Source organism: Dasypus novemcinctus, chromosome 3, assembly GCF_030445035.2.
Source record: "Dasypus novemcinctus isolate mDasNov1 chromosome 3, mDasNov1.1.hap2, whole genome shotgun sequence".
In the NCBI taxonomy this organism is placed as follows: Eukaryota; Metazoa; Chordata; class Mammalia; order Cingulata; family Dasypodidae; genus Dasypus; species Dasypus novemcinctus.
In genome coordinates, this window is record NC_080675.1 from 99866170 (window position 1) to 99890452 (window position 24283).

A 24283-nucleotide genomic window follows, 5' to 3' on the forward strand; every position below is an offset into this window, starting at 1 on the left:
CAGTCATAGAGAAAAGTCACAGGAAGAAACCAGAAGTTTACACAGCCTGGAGAATTGAGAAAACATTGCCACATGACAGAAAATCCAAGCAATCCCAAGATTGTCATCCAGCCAGAATATACTACTGGTACCAGGAGAAAGCAAACCTTCTAGTCTCTGAAAGTAAAGGCAATAAATTCTTACTGTTTAGCCAACCCATTGTATGGGATTTGGTTTGATGGCTAGGAAATTAATAGTGTCTTCCTTAAATTCCTGAAGATGCCCCTGTTGAAAATCAGGTCATTGCTAATTATCGCATAAATTTACTGGTAACCTGTGGTAATATCGGGCAAGTAGAAGATCTCTGGGAAGGAACAACTCCATGTTAAGGCTGAACCCATCCAAGTTCAAGATTAATTTTTCTTTATCCTTACCAAAGGTTGTTCAGTACCCTTTGAAACCAGAAGTAAAAAATAATGATTAAGTCCCACTGTAGCACTACTAGGAAAATGGCAAATTACCTCTATAATATGCCTATCCTGCCCCATCTGAAGATGGGGATGGAGATTTGTTCAAGACTTTAGAGCTATTTAAGGGGATTGTTATGTCACTTTTTGGTAGTGTCAAATCCAAATGTTTTTCCCTGTGCTCCTACTTTGGGTGCTTTATATTATAGTTTTGGTTCTATGTTTTACATTCTTTAATGTTCCCTTAGATTTCGGGAAAGTCAATACTTTCTCACTTTTATTTATAAAGATGATTAGAATACATACTGTTCTCCAAGGATTCATGGAAATTCTCTCTGACTTTTCAGAAGTTCTTATTCAGTACTTCATGAAACTCAAGTTTCAGTGTAATTCTATCTTTGTCCTATAAGTGGATGACCTTTTGCTAATTTCTGAACATAAAGAAAGCTCTACAACGGAAACTACCTTCTAATTGTTTTAGTCATAAAGAACAGTATCCAAAGCAAAATTTCAATTGTTTTAAAAATTTTAAATAAGTATTATTTTTAACACTTTGATTTACAGAATAATGAAAGAATAATATACAGACTTTCTATATCTCCCACACCTTGCTTCCCTATTAATAATATCTTAAATTAGTATCATAGCTCTTTTATAATTAATAAACATATATTGATACAGCATGATATAATAAAGTTCATACTTTTTCAGATTTCCTTACTTTTTTCTTTTTTTTAACAATATGTCCTTCTGTTCCAGGATCCCATCCAGGATAACAGATTATACTTAGTACTCATGTCCTATAGACTCTTCTTGGCTGTGACACTTTCTCAGACTTGTTTTTTATTACCTTAACAGTTTTGAGGAGTAATGGTCAGATATTTTATAGAATGTACCTCAACTGGGATTTATCTGTTTTAATTATGGGATTTTGGGGAGCAAACCACAGATATAGAATACTATTTATGTCACATCCCATCAAGAATACATATATCAACCATGACTGACCACTGAACTATTATATATAAATTGGGTTTCTTGCACTCAATATATAGTTGGGTGTTATTTTTTTTAATATACTTTGATAGCAGCTGTGTTTTAATTAACATATTTAGACTATTCACATTTATATGAATAGTCACATAATTGGATTAATATCATTTTTGTAACTTTTCTATTCTTGCATTTATTTTTTTCTCTTCCCTTTACTTTCTTATGTTTTAATTGAGCATTTTACATGACTTTATTTATTCTCATTTCTTAGCATATCAATTACACTTCTTTTAAAATTCTTTAAGTGGTTGCTCTAGAGTTTACAATCAAATTTACAACTAATCTAAGTATACTTTCAAATAACACTATACTGCTACACATATAGTGTAGATCCTCAGATCATTCCCAATTCCTCTTTCCTAACCCTTATGACATTGCTGACATTCATTTTCACTTTTCCATATTCTATACTCACCAAATTAATTTTTATTTTATAACTTTAGGCAGTTATTTTTAAGATTAATTAGAAGAAAATAAAATATTTTATTTTACTTTCATTCATTCCTTCTCTGAGGCTCATTCTTCCTTTCCATAATTCTGAGCTTATGTCTTATATAATTCTGAATTTTTCATTCCTGAAGAATTTCTTTTAACATTTCTTGCTGGTCAGATAAGCTGATAATAAGTTGCCTCAGTTTTTGTTCATCTGCAGAAGTCAAATTTCTGCTTCACTTTTGAAGGATAATTTTGCTGGATATAGAATTTTAGGATTCTTTTTCTTCCAACAATTTAAATATCCATCTCATTCTTCTGTTGATTTTATAATTTCACATGAGAAGTCTTCTGTAATTCTTATCCTGCTTCCTTTATAGATAAGGTGTTTTATTTCCTTTAATAGAGAAGTTGTGGGTTTACAGAACAATCATGCATAAAATACAGGATTCACATATACCACTCCACCACCAACATCTTGATTTGATGTGGAACATTTGTTACAATTAATGATAGCCCATTTTTATAGTTGTACTATAAAAGCCCATGGTTTAAGTTAGAGTTCACTCTTTGTATAATAGAGTTCATGGATTTGTTTTTGAAAACTGTAGTCTGTTACCATATATACAACCTAATATTTCCCCTTTTAATTATTTTCAGCTATATATTTCAGTGCTGTTAAGTTCATTCCCAAGATTATTCTACCTTCTTCATCATCCATTATGAAAACATTTCCATCATTCCAAATAGGAACTCTGTATATTTTAAGCATTATGCTCCCTTTCTCTATCCCCACCTCATCCCTTGTAAACATATAATCTAGATTCTGACTCATAAGTTTGCTTTTTCTAATTGTTTCAAATCAGTGAGATCATTCAGTATTTGTTTTTTTGTGTCTGGCTTATTTCACACAACACTATGTCTTCAAGGTTCATTCAAGTCGCGGTATGTACCAAGACTTTATTCCTTTATATGTCTATATAATATTCCATTTATGTATATATATCACTTTTTATCCATTAATTGATTGATCTGCACTTGGGTTGCACCCATATTTTGGCAAATATGAATGACACCTCTATGGACAACAGTGTGCAAAAATGTGTTTGAATCCTTGCTTTCAGTTTCTTTGGGTAAATTCTTAGTAGTAGGGTTGCCTGATCATAAGATAATTCTATAACCAAATTTCTGAAATATTATCAAATTCTCTTTACAGCAGCCACATGAATTTACATTATCACCAGAAATGACTGAGTGTTCCTATCTCTCCACATCTCTCCAAATCTTATTTTCAAATTTATTTAATAGCAGCTGTTCTTTTATTATTATTTTTATTATTATTATTATTTTGCTTGCAGTTGTAGATATTCCTTGTTTCTTGGGATGGGACTTGCCCATCATCATCATTTTGTTGGTTGTCCAGGGAAAGCTCAAAAAATTGGATAGTAGAAGGTTGTCACTACTCTGCTAGGATTCAGGGCTCAACAGGCATATGAACAATCTGAAGATTTAAGTCTCTAAGAAATATATTTAGAGGTACATTGAAAGTTATAGGTTCAAATAAAAAAGAGCAGAAGAATCATGATTAGGGGAATTATAAATGAGTAAAGCTATTATACTGGGGAAATAGATTATCATATATTCCCAAATAGGGCCTTCCAAGGGGGTGTTGATTTCATGAGGTTCTGTGCTTTGCTTCTGGGGTCTGGATGTCTCCAGAGCCTTCAGGATCACTCTTGTTTGAAGCTTTGTTTACTGTGGTGATTTGTGAAATCTGTCTGACCTCCTGACCCAGTTTGAAATCTCTTAGCTAAAAAACTCTTTTTTATTTAATATTACCCTCTTTGGTCAAGGTCTTCTTTCAAGTGTTTCACTGGTAAGGGTTTGGCAATAATCCCTCGGTGCCAGGGAGGGTCAACCCCAGGAGGCATGTTCAAAATTGGAGGGAAATGTGTACGTTTATTTGCTGATTTTGGCTTAGAGAGAGGCCATGTTTGAGTATTAAGGAAGTTTTCAGGAGGTAACTCTTAGATATTTATCATAATTAGACCAAGTTTCATTTTTACAAAAATAAGGTTCATATGTACAAGCATTAAGATTGAAAACTTGGCATATATGCCCATTTTCTTGCATTAGGCAGTAGCTTATGGGAGCTCAGCACACTGGCTCTTGATCCTTAAAGGAAACAAAACCTGCAGCACAGTAACTGCCTGAATGACCAGGACACAAGTTAAAATGTAACAGACCTACAAGAACTATGGTGGCTGCCAGTGGTCGATTTGAAAGTGAGTGGAGTATTGAAGAGCATAAAAAACAGACTCAGATAGCCAGGGCTGAAGTGTTGTGCCAGGCTAAGGCCAATTTTGAAAGTAAGAAAGGTGTAAAGAGCTTAAGTCACTGAGGTGAAGATACATGGATGCTGCCTGATGTGAATGAATGAATTGAACAAGTCTCACAGGAACACTTTGTGAAGGAAAAGAAGAAAAAAGACAAACATTCAAAAAAAAGTAAATAAAGAAAAGAAGAAAAAGAGCAGGAAACAGAAATATGAAAATGAGTTAGCTGGTAGTTCTTCAAGCTCTGAAGATGAGTGGGTTGAGGCTATTCTGTCTCAGACTCCTAGCAAAGAAAAGGCCTGGAAAGAGAAAGATAATAAATTGGAAAAAGAAGAAAGCACCCAACTTAGAGGGATGAGTGGATGACTGTTGATTTTATGTCTGTTAAAACTGTATCATTATCATCACTCGAAGCTGAAAAAGAATCTCTAAGGAAAATGGAGTAAGAGAAAACCCAAGTGGTTGAGCAGTCCAGACTATTGGAAAGAGAATTGAATCCATACTGGAAGGAAGGTGGCGGGACAGGTTTTCCACCAGAAGATTGTAATGTATTGTCAGTTATTAAAGTTTCAGTAGTAGAAGATGGTGGATTTAGCTGGCTAAGGAAGTCATATCAAAGAATGAAGGAACAAGCTGAGAAAAAAAATAGAAATTTTGAGGGCATTGTAGCTGAAAGATATGGCTCAATGGAAATATTTCAATTGAAATTAGAAGAAGCTGAAAAAACTACATCCAAAAAAGAAGATTAGAGATGAGAATGGTGGAGGAGACCAACATATTCTGATAAAACACAAAATAATCAAGAAAGTAGAAAATCAGACTTAGCACATTATAATAAAATTTCAAGGGATAGATATGGTCTGACAGATATTGCAAACAGTATCAATAAAGATAAGTTTATTGATGATTGCGGCGGCTTGCTCGGTCGGTAGAGGTGGGGTCTGGCTGCGGACGAGGGGTCGGTCCAGCTCTGGACGAGGGGTCGGTCCCGCTTGGGACGAGGGGTCGGTCCCGCTTGGGACGAGGGGTCGGTCCCACTTGGGACGAGGGGTCGGTCCGGCAGCAGACGAGGGATCGGTCTCACAGGGGTTGCGCGGTTCGGCTGACGGGGTCGCCTGGCGAAGCCGGCGACGAAGGGGTCACCCGGAGAAGCAGGCGACGAACTGGGGACAAGGGAGGCCAGGCCCTTGTCGGGGGCTCTCAGGACTGGAGGGCGCACGGCAGAAGAACTACCGCGGAGACAAGGTAAACACGCAAGTCCACTTTACTGAGGGAGAGGCAACAGTTTTATAGGGGCTGGGGAAGGCTGATTGGTCAAAGCCATGCCCTGTTCTGATTGGTTGCCGGCAAAAGGTCAGTGGGCGGTACTGGACGGGGGGAGGGGTGGTGGTTAGGGATTGGCTGTCGCTGTTGCTGGGGGAAGGGGCAGGGTTTAGGGATTGGTGGCTGCTGTTGCTGGGGTGGAGGGCAGACTGGATTTTCCCACCCACGCCTGGCTGTTGCTGCTGTCGGGGGAAGGGAAAAGGGCGGGCTGGATTTTTCCACCCACACCTGGCTGTTGCTGCTGTTGGGGGAGGGGAAAAGGGCGGGCTGGATTTTTCCGCCCACACCTGGCTGTTGCTGCTGTCGGGGGAAGGGAAAAGGGCAGACTGGAATCTTCCGCCCTGCGCCTGCGCAGGGAGAAAGAAGAAGAAGGGTGCCACCCTACAAGGCATTGTGTGGCGCTATCCGGGAGGAGGGGCGGCCGCGGAAGCATGGCTGCCGAGAAGGGGAGACCCGAGGGCACTCTGCGCCCATGCCGAGCTTCCTTCAGGGGTGGCGGTGAGTCCGACCAGCCACCCTATTATGGGGGCAGCGGAATTAGGCCTACCGCGGCCGCTCCCCTGCCAGGCCAGCAAACCACACTTCAGCCCGAGGGGTGACCGCATTTCCCCCTTCTTTTCAAATAAGGGCCAGGATGGCAGCAGCAACAAGTAGCCGAGGCCCAAGAGGCAGTAAGCAATGAGGGAAGCGGGGCTGAAGAGGGAGGTGAGTATGACAGGGATACAAATGTACAATTTGGGGGGCAGTATCTTGCCATTGCAAGCAAGGGTGGCCAATGTCCAATTCTTGTTGATCTCGGTGGCTATAAGGTCCATCTGCTTGTTAAAAGTCCAGGATGACAGCGCGTTACAGGTAGTTGATCTCTTCTTGGCGGCGAAGAGCGGTAGAGGCAGACTGTGTGATGGTCTGGAGGATCGCAGCGGTGAGGACAAGTTGCGTCAGGGCACCAGCGACGGTGGTGGCGGCAGCATCGGGAGTGGTGGAGACGTAGGCGAGGACAATAAGAAGGCCAAAGTCTTCACGGGCGCGAGAGAGGCCGATGTTAATGGGGCGGGCCGACATGGGGCGGCCCAATCTGCAACGCAATAGGGGTTCAAGCGAAAAAAGGAGGGGGGCGGGGGACGAGAAAGGACGCTTTGGATGGCTGAGAAGAGGAGTGAGGTCGAGACAGGAGGAAGCTCCGCAGAAGTATGGGGAGGCAAGAGCAGAAGTGTTATTGGATGCTAGAAAGCAGGCCGCGGGCCGGGGAAAGCAGGTTGCGGGCCGTTTCGTGGGGCTGGAGCTGCTTGAGAGCGATGGCGGCATGGGGGGCCGTGGTTACAATCTTCTGGGGTGGTAGTGGCTAGACAGATGGCGGAAAATATTATCAAGAAAGCAAAGGTTATGAGGAAGAAATAGAGTATTAAAGGCTGTGGGGGAAGTGAGAAGATCATTTAGAGGATAGGGTTGAGAATGGTATGTTTAAGACAGAAGCTTTGTGGTTTGTAGGAGACTGCTTTATAAACGAAGGAGAATGCGGGCAGTAAATATAGTAACGATAGATAGGAAGATGACAGTGAGGAGGAGTCTTTGTTTAAGGTTCCAATCGTCCGGCGCAACAGTGGCTAGGCCGATAGCGAGGGGTGTTGCTAAATAGACAATGGCTGCAAAGACAAAACCATTTTTTGTTTCCTTAAGAATAACTTTTCTTTAAATACTTAGTAGCATGCAATATTAGAAACCGTTTCCTAAAAGCAAGTTGGCAGGGGAGCTTGGTTGCTGTTAATCTTTCCTGTTATAAAATTACCTTTTATTATTATTATCATCAATTTAGTTTTATATATATATATTTAAGAATGACCTTTTGGAATTAGCCATTTAATACCTTAATGTAAACTATTGAAGATAAATTTTATCCTTACAGAACACATTCCCTTACGTAAAGTTATCACAATACCTTTTACACTTGCCGCATGCAAATTAAATTTCAAGAGTTTATGAAAAATTAGCCATCTTACTTTAGGACAAAATACGTCTTTTTGCAAAACTTATTACATTTCCATTAGCATTTTTACAAACTTTTAACCTTTTTAATATTCATATAAGTTTTACATTCTTTATATTATCCTGTGAAGAAAAATAAGTTATTCATTTTAATCTAGGCAAGAACAACTTTTTATGAAGACGTACAGTTAATTTTGTTAATTAAGACTTACAATTTTTTTAAATTGTAGATATCTTATTAACATTTAAACTTATGTATTAATATAATAAACTTAAGTATTAATATAAGTGCTTATTTAATTTTTGGCCATTTGAATAGAGCTCTTTTAAAGATTTCTAGTAATTTATATTTACCATCCGGAGGTATCACAATATACGTTGACATTGAACGAACAGACAGACAAACACAGAACAATTACAACACATTAACAGAAATATATAATTTATTTACAGTTGACTCATAATTCTTACTTTCTTGGTATAGCTGCTTTTAAATCCTTGTTTATATAGCATATTATAGATTATACCCTTTAAGATTTCTTCTGGACTTCATGTTGCCTGTAATAAGCCAGGAGGGAATCTTTTACCTTCCTGCTCCACAGCAAAAGTGACCCTATCTATAAGGCGAGTATAGGTGTCCGGGTCCCAAAGCTGACACGCGGTAAGCCACGGATTAAAGGGGAGAAGAAGGTCCCGATATACTTGAAGCTGTTTGAAAGAGATCTTACACCGGTGAGTGTCTAGGAGACCGGTGAGGGCCCGAACTTGTGGGGCTTGCTTAGCAGATAGGATGTTACCCATTGCTAATGGCCTTTTGGAGCCGATAAGAAAAGGGGCCCTTACCTTGAGAGCGCGGCGATGGGAGCCGAGGTGCGCGGTGAGACGAGGGGTCGGAGCCGGTGGGGCTCCGACGGTGGTCGCGGGCCAAGAGAAGGCCCCGACGAGGGGAGGGCGGGACGACAAGCAGTGGAGCAAGGCAAAGGGGAGCAAGCGCGGAGGGGAGGAGGCAGAGGTGAAGGCAGGAGAGGAGGTGCTCAGGCACGCGCTCCTGAGAGTTTTATTGGTGCCTCTTAATCATAGCGGGTCGGTATAAGCCCCCGACATGGAAGGAGAAAGCCATCCAGCGATTCTCCCAGACCGCCGTGGATCGTATGAGGTCGTCAAGGTTCAGGAGCAGCAATGCAGAGTGAAAAGATAGGGGTGAGAAGAGAGGAGAGCGTAGGGCTATGGTAGGGTTACTTCAGACGTGCAAGCGCGTGCTCCCGAGAAATCCAAGGCTCCTCTTAATCATAGCGGGTCGGTATAAGCCCCCGACATGGAAGGAGAAAGCCATCCAGCGATTCTCCCAGACCGCCGTGGATCGTATGAGGTAGCCAAGGCTCAGGTAGCAGCAATGTTGCATGAGAGAAGTCCCAAGGTGAGAAGAGAGGAGGGGGTAGGGCTGTGGTAGGATTACTTCAGACGTGCAAGCGCACGCTCCCGAGAAATCCAAGGCTCCTCTTAATCATAGCGGGTCGGTATAAGCCCCCGACATGGAAGGAGAAAGCCATCCAGCGATTCTCCCAGACCGCCGTGGATCGTATGAGGTAGCCAAGGCTCAGGTAGCAGCAATGTTGCACGAGAGAAGTCCCACGGTGAGAAGAGAGGAGGGGGGGCCACCAGGTTATGGAGTGAGGCTGTGGTGGGGTTGCCTTGCCCCACGTTGGGCTGTGGTGGGGTTGCTTTGCCCCACGTTGTGCTGTGGTGGGGTTGCTTTGCCCCACGTTGGGCGCCAGCTGCGGCGGCTTGCTCGGTCGGTAGAGGTGGGGTCTGGCTGCGGACGAGGGGTCGGTCCAGCTCTGGACGAGGGGTCGGTCCCGCTTGGGACGAGGGGTCGGTCCCGCTTGGGACGAGGGGTCGGTCCCACTTGGGACGAGGGGTCGGTCCGGCAGCAGACGAGGGATCGGTCTCACAGGGGTTGCGCGGTTCGGCTGACGGGGTCGCCTGGCGAAGCCGGCGACGAAGGGGTCACCTGGAGAAGCAGGCGACGAACTGGGGACAAGGGAGGCCAGGCCCTTGTCGGGGGCTCTCAGGACTGGAGGGCGCACGGCAGAAGAACTACCGCGGAGACAAGGTAAACACGCAAGTCCACTTTACTGAGGGAGAGGCAACAGTTTTATAGGGGCTGGGGAAGGCTGATTGGTCAAAGCCATGCCCTGTTCTGATTGGTTGCCGGCAAAAGGTCAGTGGGCGGTACTGGACGGGGGGAGGGGTGGTGGTTAGGGATTGGCTGTCGCTGTTGCTGGGGGAAGGGGCAGGGTTTAGGGATTGGTGGCTGCTGTTGCTGGGGTGGAGGGCAGACTGGATTTTCCCACCCACGCCTGGCTGTTGCTGCTGTCGGGGGAAGGGAAAAGGGCGGGCTGGATTTTTCCGCCCACACCTGGCTGTTGCTGCTGTTGGGGGAAGGGAAAAGGGCGGGCTGGATTTTTCCGCCCACACCTTCCGCCCTGCGCCTGCGCAGGGAGAAAGAAGAAGAAGGGTGCCGCCCTACAAGGCATTGTGTGGCGCTATCCGGGAGGAGGGGCGGCCGCGGAAGCATGGCTGCCGAGAAGGGGAGACCCGAGGGCACTCTGCGCCCATGCCGAGCTTCCTTCAGGGGTGGCGGTGAGTCCGACCAGCCACCCTATTATGGGGGCAGCGGAATTAGGCCTACCGCGGCCGCTCCCCTGCCAGGCCAGCAAACCACACTTCAGCCCGAGGGGTGACCGCAGATGATGAAAAAGATAATAGATCTGGGTCTTTAGATGTATGTAGAAAAGAATCCAATTGAAGGAAAAACCAAGAGTTTTCTTCTCTTAGAAATTTGAGACCTAAATTCTTGAGACCCTCTGATGGTGAAGAACTGTCATTACACAGCAAATGCAAAAATTATTGAACCATCAAGTTCATCTTCAGCATTGGTAGCTCAGGATTCTTTAACTTGTGGTTTTCAAAAACCCATTGAGAGGAGCAAGGGAAATTTGTCATCATGGAGTCAATCTAACAGGAGAGGAGAGGAAGATAAGAGACATTTAAAAACTAGTGGCACTGTTGACTACCAAAATATTACAGAATATGTGTGAGGAAAATGGCAGGATGAACACTTGAGAGATGATTTTATGATGAAAGTACATCTACAGGACACAGAGTCTTCATTTGCTGGAAGGAGTTCAGAGGATGAGTCCATCCATATCTTGAGTTTTGATGAAAAGATCAAGTTGGGTGCCAAGATTATCAAGGCAGAGATGATGGGGAATATGGAATTAGCTGAAGAACTTAAAGTTCAACTTGAAAAGGCAAATAAAGTCAAAGAAACTACCACATAGATATCTTCCAGAAAATCTGGGGAAGAGAATGAGGACCAGCAAGAAGTGATCTCTGTTAAAATAGATCAGTCTGGAAGAGTATGGCCTGTGAACATACCAGGAAAATCTCTGGACTCAAAAGGAGAAAGATAGAGGAGACAGATAGTTCCAACCCATGAGGAAAAAGAAAGGGTCAGATACTTTCACGATGATGATAATCTGAGCCTAAATGATTCAGTGAAAAATGAAAAGAGGGGAACAGCAGAAGATCTAAATAGACTTTTTATGGGAATGGCATCTAAATTTATGGGAAAAACAGGTAAAGACTATTACACTCTGGATGACATGTTCATCTCCAAGGCTCCTGAAAGAGAACATCTTGGTGAAGAAGTGAGCCAGAAGAAAAAAGCTATTGCTGAGCACCAGAGTCTTACTAAACAAATGGAAAGATGTCTGTATTGTTTTGACAGCTCTCAATTTCCCAAGCATCTTATTGTAGCAATAGGTGTTAAAGTTTATTTATGTTTACCCAGTTTTTGGTCTTTTACTGAGGGGCATTACCTGATAGTCCAGTTGCAACACCATAGAGCAGCTACGTTGGATGAGGACCTCTGGGAGGAAATTCAGATGTTCAGAAAATCATTGGTAAAGATGTTTGAAAATAAAGGATTGGACTACATCGTTTTGGAAACTAAATTTGGGCATGAAGAAACAGCATCATATGGTTTATGAACGCATTCCTCTCCCAAAGGAAGTGGGTGAATATGGCTCCTATCTATTTTAAGAAAGCCATAATGGAATCTGATGAAGAGTGGTCCATAAACAGGAAATTGATTGATCTGTCTTCAAAATTTATCAGAATGTCTGTACCCAAAGGTTTGCCTTACTTCTGTGTAGATTTTGGCCTTCAAGGAGGGTTTGCCCACATTATTGAAGATCAGAACAAATTCCCTCATTACTTTGGAAAGGAAATCATGGGCAGAATGCCGGAAATAGAATCAAGACTTTGGTGGAAGGAATCTGAGAAAGCTTTGAGGAGCAAAGGAAGAAAGCATTGCAGTTTGCTCAGTGATGGAAACTGTATGACTTCACCAAAAGTGAGAACTGTTGAAACATCAGTTTCATTTTTTGCCTCCTCTTTAGAAATCTTTCAGTTTTATTTCCATCATCTAACTAAACAACTGATCTTCAGACTATAGGGAAAGAGAGTCATAGCAACAGAATGCTGTGGGACACTGACAACCCTCAGTTGCTTCTGTGGACTTCATTTTCATAACCATGGACTAAGCCTGCTATACTGAATGATCTCTTCACAATCCTGTCCTGTTCCTAATTCTTGGTTTTCTTAAACATTCAGTTAATTGTATAGAAGGACCTCTCTGAAGGAATATCTGGGTCCGAGCAAATCACCAGTCCAAAGGGAAAATTGTTAAGTCTGTTATCTGGATTATTTTACAATTTTTAGAAAAGTGACATATTCAATAATAATTGAAATTTCATTTCATAGGATTTTGTAGAAGATCTCTTCATTTTCAGATATCATATATCATTACTATTCTTTTTGTTAAAGGAAAAAGAGTATCCCAAAAGAAGTAAAGAATTGATAATGAAAACATTTTTTTTAAAGTAAAAAACCTTCTCACAGGGAAACAATATATAGATGAGCTAATTAATGGTTCAAATAAAGGGGACAGAAGAACCATGTGTAGGGAAATTATAAATAAACAATGCTGATACACTGGGGATATAGGTTATCATATATTCCAAGGTAAGGCCCACTACTAACCATGGTCTATAGTTTACATTATGGTTTATACTTTACACTGCAAAATTTTATACACTTTGACAAAATTTGTAATTGTTCTTATGCATCATTGCAATATCATGCAGAAAAACTCCTATATCCCCAAAATACCCCAAGTAAAACCTATTCTGCCCTCCCCTCCCCTCAGAGCCTCTGGGTACCAGTTTTTATACAAATGTTACAAGTTCTTCCATTACTAGAATAATAATAAGTCTACTTTAGTCTATATTTGCATTCCCCCTTATATTTGCTCCTTCCTCAATCTTGAGGATTTTGGGATGGTGATGCCCATTCTGCTTCTGATTGGGAGGGGACTTAGATCCCATGGCGAAGATGGATGGAACTGTCTTACTTGCAGTTTTAGATACTCTCTGTTTTCAGGATGGGTGTTGTTTATTATCATCCTTTTGTTAGTTGTCCCAGGTGAATCCGATGAACTCAGAGTTGGCTGCAACTCTGCTGAGATTCAGGGCTCAAACAGCATATGAACAACTGGAAGATTTAAGTCTCTGGGCATATATTTAATGGATATGGAGCTAATTATATGTTCAAATAAAAGGAGCAGAAGACCCTTATGTATGGTATCTCAGACTGTAATTTTTTTCAGTCTGTATACTTCCTTCCTATAGTAACATCACCAAATCCACTTAAGGACTTCATGTGACACTGGCACATGAAATGTGTTTGAAATGTGTTTGTGCTGTGACCTTAAATATTGCCCCTCATTATCCTGTGTCTTTATGGTTTGCTATCTTCATTCTCTGAACCACTGCTTTTGGAGACCCTCTCCTGTCCATAAGTCCCAATAAATAAAGATTATATGTGATGCTGTACCAGTGTGTTCTTTGGTTTTGCAGTCACCCTGACCAATGCCCTTCAGGAGCTGAGTTGGGATATATATATACCAGAAACTTTTGCCATTTTATTTGAGAAGGTAGAAGGGCTTCTCCAGGATGGTAATTTACTATTTGTTAGTTGCTGTGCAGACCTGTATCTATTGAGGAATACATACCTATGATAACAAAAACACATTCATATCCCATCGAGGTATGTTTTAGGTGTATTTTCCCCATATATCTCTCCACTGTCAATACTCTATAATATTTTAAACAAATTTTTATTGTCTTTTTTTAAAAAAGATACATAGATCAAATAAAATGTTACATTAAAAAATATAAGAGGTTCCCATATACCCCACATCAACAACCTCTTTCATCATTACAGCACATTCATTGCATTTGGTGAATACATACCGGAGCACTGCTACACTGCATGGATTATAGTTTATATTGTACTTACACTGTCCCCCAGTCCATTCAGTGGGTTTTGGAAGGATATATAATGTCCTGCATCTGTCCCTGCAATATCATTCAGAACAACTCCAAGTCCTGAAAATGTCATCATATCACATTTTTTATTTCCTCTTCCTGCACTCAGCAAATCCTGTGGCCAATGTCTCCACATCAATGATACAATTTCTTCCATTGCTAGAGTCACAATAGTTTTATAGTAGAATACCAGTAAGTCCACTCTATTCCATATGTTATTCCTTCTTCCTGCAAACCTGGAATGGCAATGACCAGTCTCCCTCTAAATTGAGAGGGGTTAGATCCAGCATGGCTGATGGTTGCAATTCTCCTGCTTGAAGTTTTAGACTCTCTTGATTGCCTGGTGTGGTGGTTGACCATCCTTACTTCTCTGTTAGCTGACCTGAGTAAGTCCAACAAACCAGAGGGTAGGTGTTGCAACTCTGCAGAGGTTCAGGGCCCAGCTGTCACATGAATAGTCGAGAGATTCAAGTCTCCTGAGCATAAACCAACCCCAGCACCAACCACAGGTTCAGTAAATGGGACAGAAGAAGCAAGTGTAGAGAGGTCACATCAAAGTCCAACTACATCACATTCAGGAGCACAGATTCCAAAGTAAGGCCCACTGGCAAGGCATTGAACTTCAGAGCCATCTGTCATGACTGTAGAACCTGTGTGTCTCTATAGCCCTCAGGAGTACTACCACTACCTGGGGTTATATCTACTTTTTCTGTTTCTGGGATCCTGCGACCTCTCTGATGACCTCCTGACTCATTTTGAAGTCTCTTAGCCATATAAACTCATTTGTCTTTACCATTTCCTCCTTTTCTTCTAGGTCTTTTTCTAGTTGCATCACCAGCTGCTGTTCAGCCGTAATCCCTTGGTGCCAGGGAGGCTCATCCCCATGAGTTATGTCCCATGCTGGAGGGAAGGTAATGCATTTACATGCTATGTTTGGCTTAGAGAGTAGCCACAGTTAAGCAACATGGAGGCTCTCAGGAAGTAACTCTTGGGCACCCTGCAGTTCTAGGCTGAGTTGAAATTTCAAGCACACAGGTTCATAAGCATAGTCATCAGTATCAAGGGCCCATCATTGGACCATCCATCTTCTCTGGTCTTTGCCCTTCTACTTGGGGGATTGTTGCAGCTCCATGGGGAGTATGTCAGTTTCCCAGAATGGGAACTCAGCACTCCCACAGTTGTCATGTGTAACTCTACCTACTGTAACAATACTCAATGAATATCCAAAAATATTTATATACCCTATGTACATCCCCTGGAGAACTCCCTCCCACCCACGCATCACCCATCAATGATACCCCACAGTAGTGCTGCTCTCCTGTCAAACCCCTCTGTAACCCAAAACTTCTTAAAAAATGAAGCCTAACATATAGCCAAATTCAATTAGTAAGAAAATGAAATAGTAATGATAGGTTTAAAGATTAAAACTAGAATACATAATAATTTATAAAAACCAAAATAAATTGGGGGTTAAAACTTGAAAAATATCATAAAACTTTGTTTTTGATGTTTTGCCTTTCATTACTGTAATAGTGGTTGCCCTGTATGTATAGTGGCAAGGCAATTGCTTACATTCCTTCCTTATTGTCTTCATCCTTTTTTTGAATTTTTATTTGTTTCCTCAAAAAAGTTCTAGATCACAGTAAATTCACATACACATTATAGGGGATTCTCATATACCCAACATCAAATGCTTTTCTCCCTTCTCCATCAATGATCTTTTTTTACACGTGGATGTTATGTTTGCTACAGCTGATGTACGGATATTGAAACAGCTACTAACCATGGTTCCATTATAGTTTACATTATGGTTTATATTTTAGACTGTACACTATTATAAATTTTTGATTACTATGGTTTACATTATGGTTTACATTTTACCCTGTATACTTTTATAAATTTTTGGTGAAATTTAACATGGCCTCAATCCATCATTGCATATCTTGTGAAACACTTCCATTTCCCCCCAGTTACCTCCTCTTCCATCTATTCTATTCCTCTCTTCTCATCACCCTGGGACCAACAGTTATAATCAAGCTTCACTGCTTGAAGGATAAGATTCATAGATACTTGCAAAAATGCTGAGGGCTTCACACACTAGTCTGTCCTCCCCCATTGGGAGATACCTTTCGCTCTCAAGAGAAATCTTCTCCTCTGTATGAGAACACCAGTCCTCCCCAGAATGGTGGTAAAACACCATCCTGCTCATTGTATGGTTCTCACCATTGATGTAACACAGTACAACAAGATGAGCACTCACACACTCCCTAGAAGCCTGCCCCAGGTGCACCCTGTGCCAGATGCTCTCTGTCAACATCTTAAACAAGTAACCCTTCCTTATTATATTTTCTAAAGATTTTTCTCAACATTATAGTTTCAACCATGTACCTGACAATCTCCCATGTTTACTGGCTACCGTCAAACCCTCCCCCAATTTCATGGACCATCTGACCCATCTTCCCAACTGTAGCCCCCTCAGTCATGCAAAACCCCACACAATAGTATCCCTATGCCTCATCTTATCCCTTCACTGCACAACTACTTACCTCCACTTTACCATATATTTCACCCATGTAGACATCAGCTCACAACCTTCCTCTCAATTTCCTGTAAGCCTATTGTCCAGTCTCTCGCTCTGTGAGACAGCTTGATATGCTTAATTAATATCAAAGAGGTCATGTAGTATTTGTCCTTAAATGCCTGGTTGGCTTCACTCAACATAAGGTCTTCAAGATTCATCCATGTTATCCCTCGTGTTAGTACTGTATTCTTTCTTACAGCTGAGTAGTATTCCATTGTATGTATATACCACATTTTATTTATCCATTCATTTGTTGATGGGCATTTGGGTTGATTCCAAATTTGGCAATAGTGAATAATGCCTCTACGAATATTGGTGTGTATATATCAGTTTATGTCCTTGTTTTCAGTTCTGGGAATATACCCAGCAGTGGAATGGCTGGGTCATATGGAAAATCTATAGCTAGTTTTTTGAGGAACCGCCAAACTGTCCTCCAGAATGGCTGGGTCCTTCTGCATTCCAACCAGCAGTGGGTGAGGGTCCCCATTCCTCCACATCCTCTCCAAAACTTGTAATCCTCTGTTTTCTTAATAGCTGCCAGTCTAATGGGTGTAAGATGGTATCTCATTGTAGTTTTGATTTGCATTTCCCTAATAGCTAGTGATGTTGAGCATCTCTTCATATGCTTTTTAGTTATTTGCATTTCTTCTTTGGAGAAGCATCTGTTCAAATCTCTTACCCATTTTTCCAATGGGTTGTTTGTTGATACGTTTTCAAGCTAGAGGATTTCTTTACATATGTTGAATGTTAGGCTCCTATCAAATATATGGTTAACAAATATTTTCTCCCATTGAGTAGACTGTTTTTCACTTTCTTGATAAGTTCCTTTAAGGTGGAAAAGGCTTTAATTTTAAGTTTTTCTTTCACTGCTTGTGCTTTGGGTGTGAAATTCATGAATCCATTTTCTATTACAATGTCCTGTAGATGCTTTCCTACATTGTCTTCCAAGGTCTTTATAGTCTTCACTCTTATATTTAGATCTTTGATCCATCCTGATTTAATTTTTGTGTAAGGTGAGAGATGGTAATCCTCTCTCATTCTTTTGCATATGGTTATCTAATTCTCCAAGCACTGTTTGTCGAAGAGGCCATTTTTCTCTCACTTGAGTGGGTTTCATGGCTGTGTCAAATAGCAAATGACTGTACATGTGAGTATCTATATCAGAACTCTCAATTTGGTTCCATTGGTCAGTCTGTCTGTCCTTGTGCCAATACCATGCTGTTTTAACCAATATAGATTTGTACTATGTTTTAAAGACAAGTAATGTGATTCTCCCAATTTCATTTTTCTTTTTCAGTATGTTTTTGACTATTTGGGGTCTCTTTCCCTTCCAAATAAATTTCATAGTTAGTTTTTCCAGTTCATTAAAAAATGCTGTGTTGATTTTTATTGGGATTGCATTAAATCTGTAGATCAGTTTGGGTAGGATAGCCATCTTGTTGATATTTATTCTTCCTATCATGAAAAGGGAATATTCTTCCATTTATTCAAGTCTTCTTTGATTTCTTTTAACAGTGTTGTGTAGTTTTTTGTGTATACATCTTTTACATCTTTAGTTAAATTTCTTCCTAGGTATTTGATTTTTAAAATTTACTATTGTAAATGGTATTTTTTTCCTTGATTTCCTCCTCAGATTGCTCATTATTGGTGTACAGAAATGCTACCAATTTTTTACACATTGATCTTTTAACCGGCAACTTTACTGAACTCATTTATAAGTTCTAGAAGCTTGTTTGTAGACTTCTCTGGGCTTTCTATATACAGGATCATGTCATCTGCAAATAGTGAAATTTTGACTTCTTCCTCGACAATGTGGATGCCTTTTATATCTGGTTCTTTACTTAGTGCTCAAGCAAGTACTATTTTTTTTTAAGATTTATTTATTTATTTCTCTCCCCTACCCCCCCCACCCCAGTTGTCTGTTCTCTGTGTCTATTTGTGCATGGGGCTCCCCTACATGGGGGACACTCCTGCATGGCAGGGCACTCCTTGTGCGCATCAGCACAGCGCATGGGCCAGCTGCACATGGGTCAAGGAGGCCTGGGGTTTGAACCATGGACCGCCCATGTGGTAGATGGGTGCCCTAACCACTGGGCTGAGTCCGTTGCCTCAAGCAAGTACTTCTAACACAGTGTTAAATAGGAGGGGTGATAGCTAATAACATCCTTGTCTTGTTCCTGATCTTAGAGGGAGAGATATAAGGATTTCACCAATGTGAATGATGTTGCTGTGTTTTTTTCATATATACCCTTTATGAGGTTCAGAAAGTTTCCTTCTATCCCCATCTTTTGCAGTGTTTTGTTTTGTTTTGTTTTGTTTCTTAGAGTTGAAGCTTTTTAATGCTGGAGGTTTCTTTTTTCATTTTTTTCTTTATTTTCTTTTGAATGTTATATTTTAAAAAAATGAGGTGCCCATATAACCCCAACTCCCCCCCACCCATGCCGCCCCTCCCCCATCAACAAATTCTTCCATCATTGTGGCACATCCACTGCACCCGGCTAATACATTCTGGAGAACTGCTGCAGCACATGGACAGAGGTCCACATTGTAGTCCACACTCTCCCCCAGTACAGCCAGTGGACCATGATAGGATATACCACATCCAGCACATGTCCCTGCAGCACCACCTAGGACAACTCCAAATCCTGAAATTGCTGCTACACCATATCGCTTCTTCCTTCTCCCGACCGTCAGCAGCCACTGTGGCCACCCTCTCCACATCACTACTACAATTTCTTCCCTTACTAATCACAATATTTCCCTAGCAGAACACCAGTAAGTCCACTCTAATCCATACTCTATTCCTCCATCTTGCGGGGGACCTGGGATGGCTATGTCCAGTCCCCCTTCTACATCAAGAGGGGGTTTAAATTCCACATAGATGATGGATGCAATTCTCCTGCTTGCAGCTGTAGGCACTCTTGGCTCCCTGGTGTGGTGGTTGACCCTCTTCACCTCCCTGTCACCTGACCAGGGTAAGTCCAAGAAACCAGAGGTTAGGAGCTGCAAGTCTGCTGAGGCCCAGGGCCTGGCCGTCACATGGACAGTTCAGAGATTCAGGTCTCCTGAGTATGCACCAACCCAAATGCCAACCACTGGTCCAGTAAAAGTAACAGAAGAGGCATGTTTAGAAAGGTTATATCTGAGTCCAACTCCATCACACTCAGGAACACAAACTCCAAAGTAGGGCCAACTGACATGGCCCTGAACTCCAGTGCCATCTTCCTTGACCATAGAACCTTTGGGTTGCTGCAGCCCTCAGGAGAAACAGCACCTGGGTTTCCATCTACCTTGGCTGTCTCTGGTACCCTGCTGAGGCATGCCGTGTGTTTAATCACAAAACTGTACTTTTTCACCAAATGCTTTTTCTGTATCTATAGATATGATTATGTGATTTGATTTTTTCCCCTTCAGCCTGTTTATGTGGTGTATTATTGATTAATTTTCTTATGTTGAACCATCCTTGCATACCAGAGATGAAACCCACTTGGTCATGGTGTATAATGACGTGTTGTTGAATACAATCGGCATGTATTTTTTTGAGAATTTTAGCATCTAGGTTCATTAGAGAGATTGCCTGTAATTTTTCTTTCTGGTGTTATTTTTTTGGCTTTGGTATTAGGGTAATGTTGGCATCATAGAATGTGATAGGCAATGTTCCTTCTATTTTGATTTTTTGGAAGAGTTTAAGCAAGATTGGTGCTAGTTCTTTCTGGAATGATTGGTAGAATTCACCTGCAAAGCCATCTGGCCCAGGGCTCTTCTTAGTAGTGTGGTTTTTAATGACTGATTATATTTTTTTACTTGTGATTGGTTTATTGAGATCATAAATTTCTTCTTTTGTCTTTGTAGGCTGCTTATGTATTTCTATGAATTTGCCCATTTTCTCTAAATTGTCTGTCTTTTTGGCATAATGGTTTTCAAAATATCCTCTAATGATAGTCTTTATTTCTGTGGGGTCAGTGATGATATCCTTTTTCTCATTTCTTATTTTGTGTGTTTATGTCTTCTCTTTTTCTTTGTTAATCTAGCTAAGGGTTTGTCAGGTCTTTGTTTTGTTTATTTTTTCCAGTGCTTTCTTATTTTCTATTTCATTTAGTTCTACTCTGATCTTTTTTCTTTTTTTCTTTCTTCTTCCTTTGGGGTTAGTTTATTGTTTTTGTTTTTGTTTTTACAATTCCTCCAAGTGTGCAGTTAGGTCTTTGTTTTTAGCTCTTTTGTCATTTTTGATGTATGAAATTATGGCTATGAGTTTCCCTCAGAATAAAATGTTTTTCTGTGTCCCATAAGTTTTGATATGCTGTGATGCTATTTTCATTGGTTTCAAGGTATTTGCTGATTTCTTTAGAGATTTTCTCTTTAACCCACTGTTTGTCTAAGAGTGTGTTGCTTACCTCCCATATCTTTGAGTCTACTCTGGTTCTCTGGCCATTGCAAATTTCCACCTATATTTCACTGTAGTCAGAGAAAGTATGTTGTATTATTTCAATCTTTCCGAATTCATTAAGACATTCTTTGTGGCCTAGTGTGTGGTCTGTCTTGGAGAATGATCCATGTGTGCTTGAGAAGAATGTATATCCTGCTGTTTGGGTGTAAAGTTCTGTATATGTCTATTAGGTCCAGGTCCTCTAATATATGATTCAAAGTCTTTGTTTCCTTATTGATCCTCTACTGAGATGTTCTGTCTAATGGTGATAATGTTGCATTAAAGTCCCCACTATAATTGTAGAGGCATCTACACCTTCACTTAGTTTTTCCTGTGTTTGCCTCCTGTATATGGAGGCACCCTGGTTAGGTGCATAACTGTTTATGATTGTTCTTTCTTCTTGAAAGATTACCCCTTTTACTAATATGTAGTGTCCATCTTTGACTTTAACAATAGCTTTGCATTTAAAGTCTATTTTGTCCAATATTAAAATAGCTACTCTTATTCTTTTTTGGTTATTTTTGGCTTGTAAGATTGTTTTCCAGCCATTCACTTTGAACCTCCTTGAATCCCTATGCCTAAGGTGTGTTTCTTGTAGACAGCATGTATATGAGTCATATTTCCTTATTCATTCTGCCAATCTGTGTCTCTTGACTGGTGAGTTCGACCCATTAAACTTCAGTGTTATTACTCTCAAGGAATTACTTACATTAGTCATATTTTCTTTGGATTTGTGTATGTCATATGTTGTTTTTATTTCTTTTTGTCTTTTTAGTTGTTCTTAAACTCTCCTCCAACTCTGTCTCTCCTGTTTTTTTTTTTTTTCTTTCCTCCTGCAGAACTCACTTTCATATTTCTTGAAGGGAAGCATTCTTATTGGCATACTCTCTTAGCTTCTGCTTATCTGTGAATATTTTGAACTCTCCATCATTTTTTAATTCCAACTTTGCTGGATAGAGTATTACTGGCTGGAATTTTTTTCTTTTAGTATCTTGACTATGTCATACCACTGCCTTTTTGCCTCCATGATTTCAGATGAGAAATCAGCGCTTAATCTTATTGAGCTTCCCTTGTATGTGATGGTTCTCTTTTCTCTTGCTGCCTTCATATTTTCTCTTTACCTTAAGCATTGGATAATTTGACAAACACATATCTTGGGGTAGGTCTTTGGGTTTTATACTGTTTGAGGTGCATTGTACCTCCTGGACGTGTACATACATTTCCCTCAATAGGTTGGGGAAGTTTTCAGCCATTATTTCCTCCAACTCCCCTTGTGTCCCCTTTCTCCTCTCTTCTTCTGGAATGCCTATAATGCATATGTTGTGAGTTTTGTTGTCATTCAGATCCCTAAGGCCCTGATGGATTTTTTTCTCTATTTTCTCTATAAATTCTACTATCTGTGATTTCAGATGTACTGTCTTCCACATCACCAATTCTTTCATCTCCCTCTTCAAATCTGCTGTTATTTGCTGAAAGTGTATTTTTTATTTCTTCGATTGTGTGTCTCAATCATCACGGTCATATCCATTATCTTTCTGTGTATGTTTACAATTTCTTCTGTATACTTTACAGATGTTTTCTTAATATACTTAATCTCTTCCTTCACTTCATTAAATTGGTTCATGATATGTTTTGAGAGCTTTGATTCAATGTTCTGCTCCTCTGCCTAGTTTATAGTTTTTCATTTGCCCAGTCAAATGTCTTCCTGATTATTGGTATGGTTTGTAATTTTTTGTTGCTTTCTGGTCATCATTTCATCTTGATGGGTTTGTTCAGTTCAATAGCTTCTCTGTCAAGTCTTGCATTTTAGTATTGTGTGCATGTAATCTCTTCTCTTTAACACTTTGTTCCTCTTCTTCTATTTCCTTGTTGTTGTCTAAGTTCCCTTGAAGGAAAATGATTAGTTTCAGTGAAAGCAAAGGAGATAAGAAAAGAAAATGTTTAAGAGTAGTATTCTTATTAGTTGTTAGCAGAAGGAGTATATAAGATCTAGGAGAGTGAATAGTAAACTCATATATCCTATGTTCAGTTATAGAATAAAAAAGTGGAGTTCCTACAATGAGATGGGAAACTGAATATGAAGAAGAATGTCATGTGAATTAAAAGGCCAGTTTGATCAGGAGAGACAGAAAGAGAAAATAAAGGACAATAGCATAAAGTGTGAATAAAAAATAGAAGTGTTAGAAATTAAAAACCAGAAAAACTGGGGGCTAAACAAAGAAAGGTGGAATGTAAGAGCAACAACAAAAGATGGAAGCTAGAAAGATGTAGAGGAAAGGAGATAACATTGGTAGCCAAAATCTGTACACACAGAAAAGAGGAAAGTGAGGATAACAAAGCACAGCAAACAAGACATTCTGCCAGCAATACCCAAAAGAAAAAAAAAAAAAAAGGTTGTGTGTGTGTGTGGGGGGGGGGCGATAAAGAGGAAGGAAAGACAAGAAAACAAAACAAAACAAAAAACCAGACAAGTCCTCAAGCAAGGAATCCTCTTTGCAATTGAATAAACTGATTAGGAATCTGTCCTTCCCCATTTCCTCCTTCCTCACCTCTCTCTCTTCCAGGGAAGCAAGAAGCCCAGGTGAGAACTTCCTTCCAAGATTCAAATGGGACCCTGGTGACCCAAATCATCACAGAAAATAATGGCTCTCAGTCTCTTTTAGAGACAGCATCCACAACTTGCTGGGAAACCTAAGTATATGATTGGAATCTTGCAAAGCACTTCCTACTGGCCACCACACTTAAGTGTGTTGCACAGGACTAGTTAATTGCCTGATTCCACCTTCTCCCAGACCAATTTCCCAGATCCCAGGGCATTTCAATACATTAGGATGCCTCAGCAGGTTCACTTCTCACCTCTTCCTAGTTTCTCCCCAAGTCAGCTGGTAGCTCCTCTAAGCTCAAAAAGGGGGGACCAGACAATTGAACCTGCTGTCTTTGGGCTCCTCTGCACCCTTCACCAGAACCCTCCCATTCTCTGGATTTTTCTGAGACTTGCAGGCTTGGGGGATGCTGAAGTTCAGGCAGTGCTGGGTTCAGGGAACTCAGGTTCAGTGGTTCAGGGAATGTGGGTTTCAGGAAACTGGTGTTCTGAGAATGTGGTTTCAGGGATCACGAGTTTGGGGAATGCATGGTTCAAGGAACCCTGCCACATGACTGGTAGTGTTCAGGGAATGCCATGTCTTGCCAACCCTAAGGGAAGGGTTTAGCTTTCCCACAGTATTGGGCACAAGCAGCAGAAACCCATG

At 40.8% G+C, this 24283-nt stretch overlaps 1 pseudogene; it reads left to right on the forward strand.

The window, feature by feature from the left end:
* Window positions 1-4188: 4188 nt before the first annotated feature.
* On the forward strand, window positions 4189-12007 carry LOC101437997 (CWF19-like protein 2 pseudogene; annotated as a pseudogene).
* Window positions 12008-24283: the final 12276 nt, after the last annotated feature.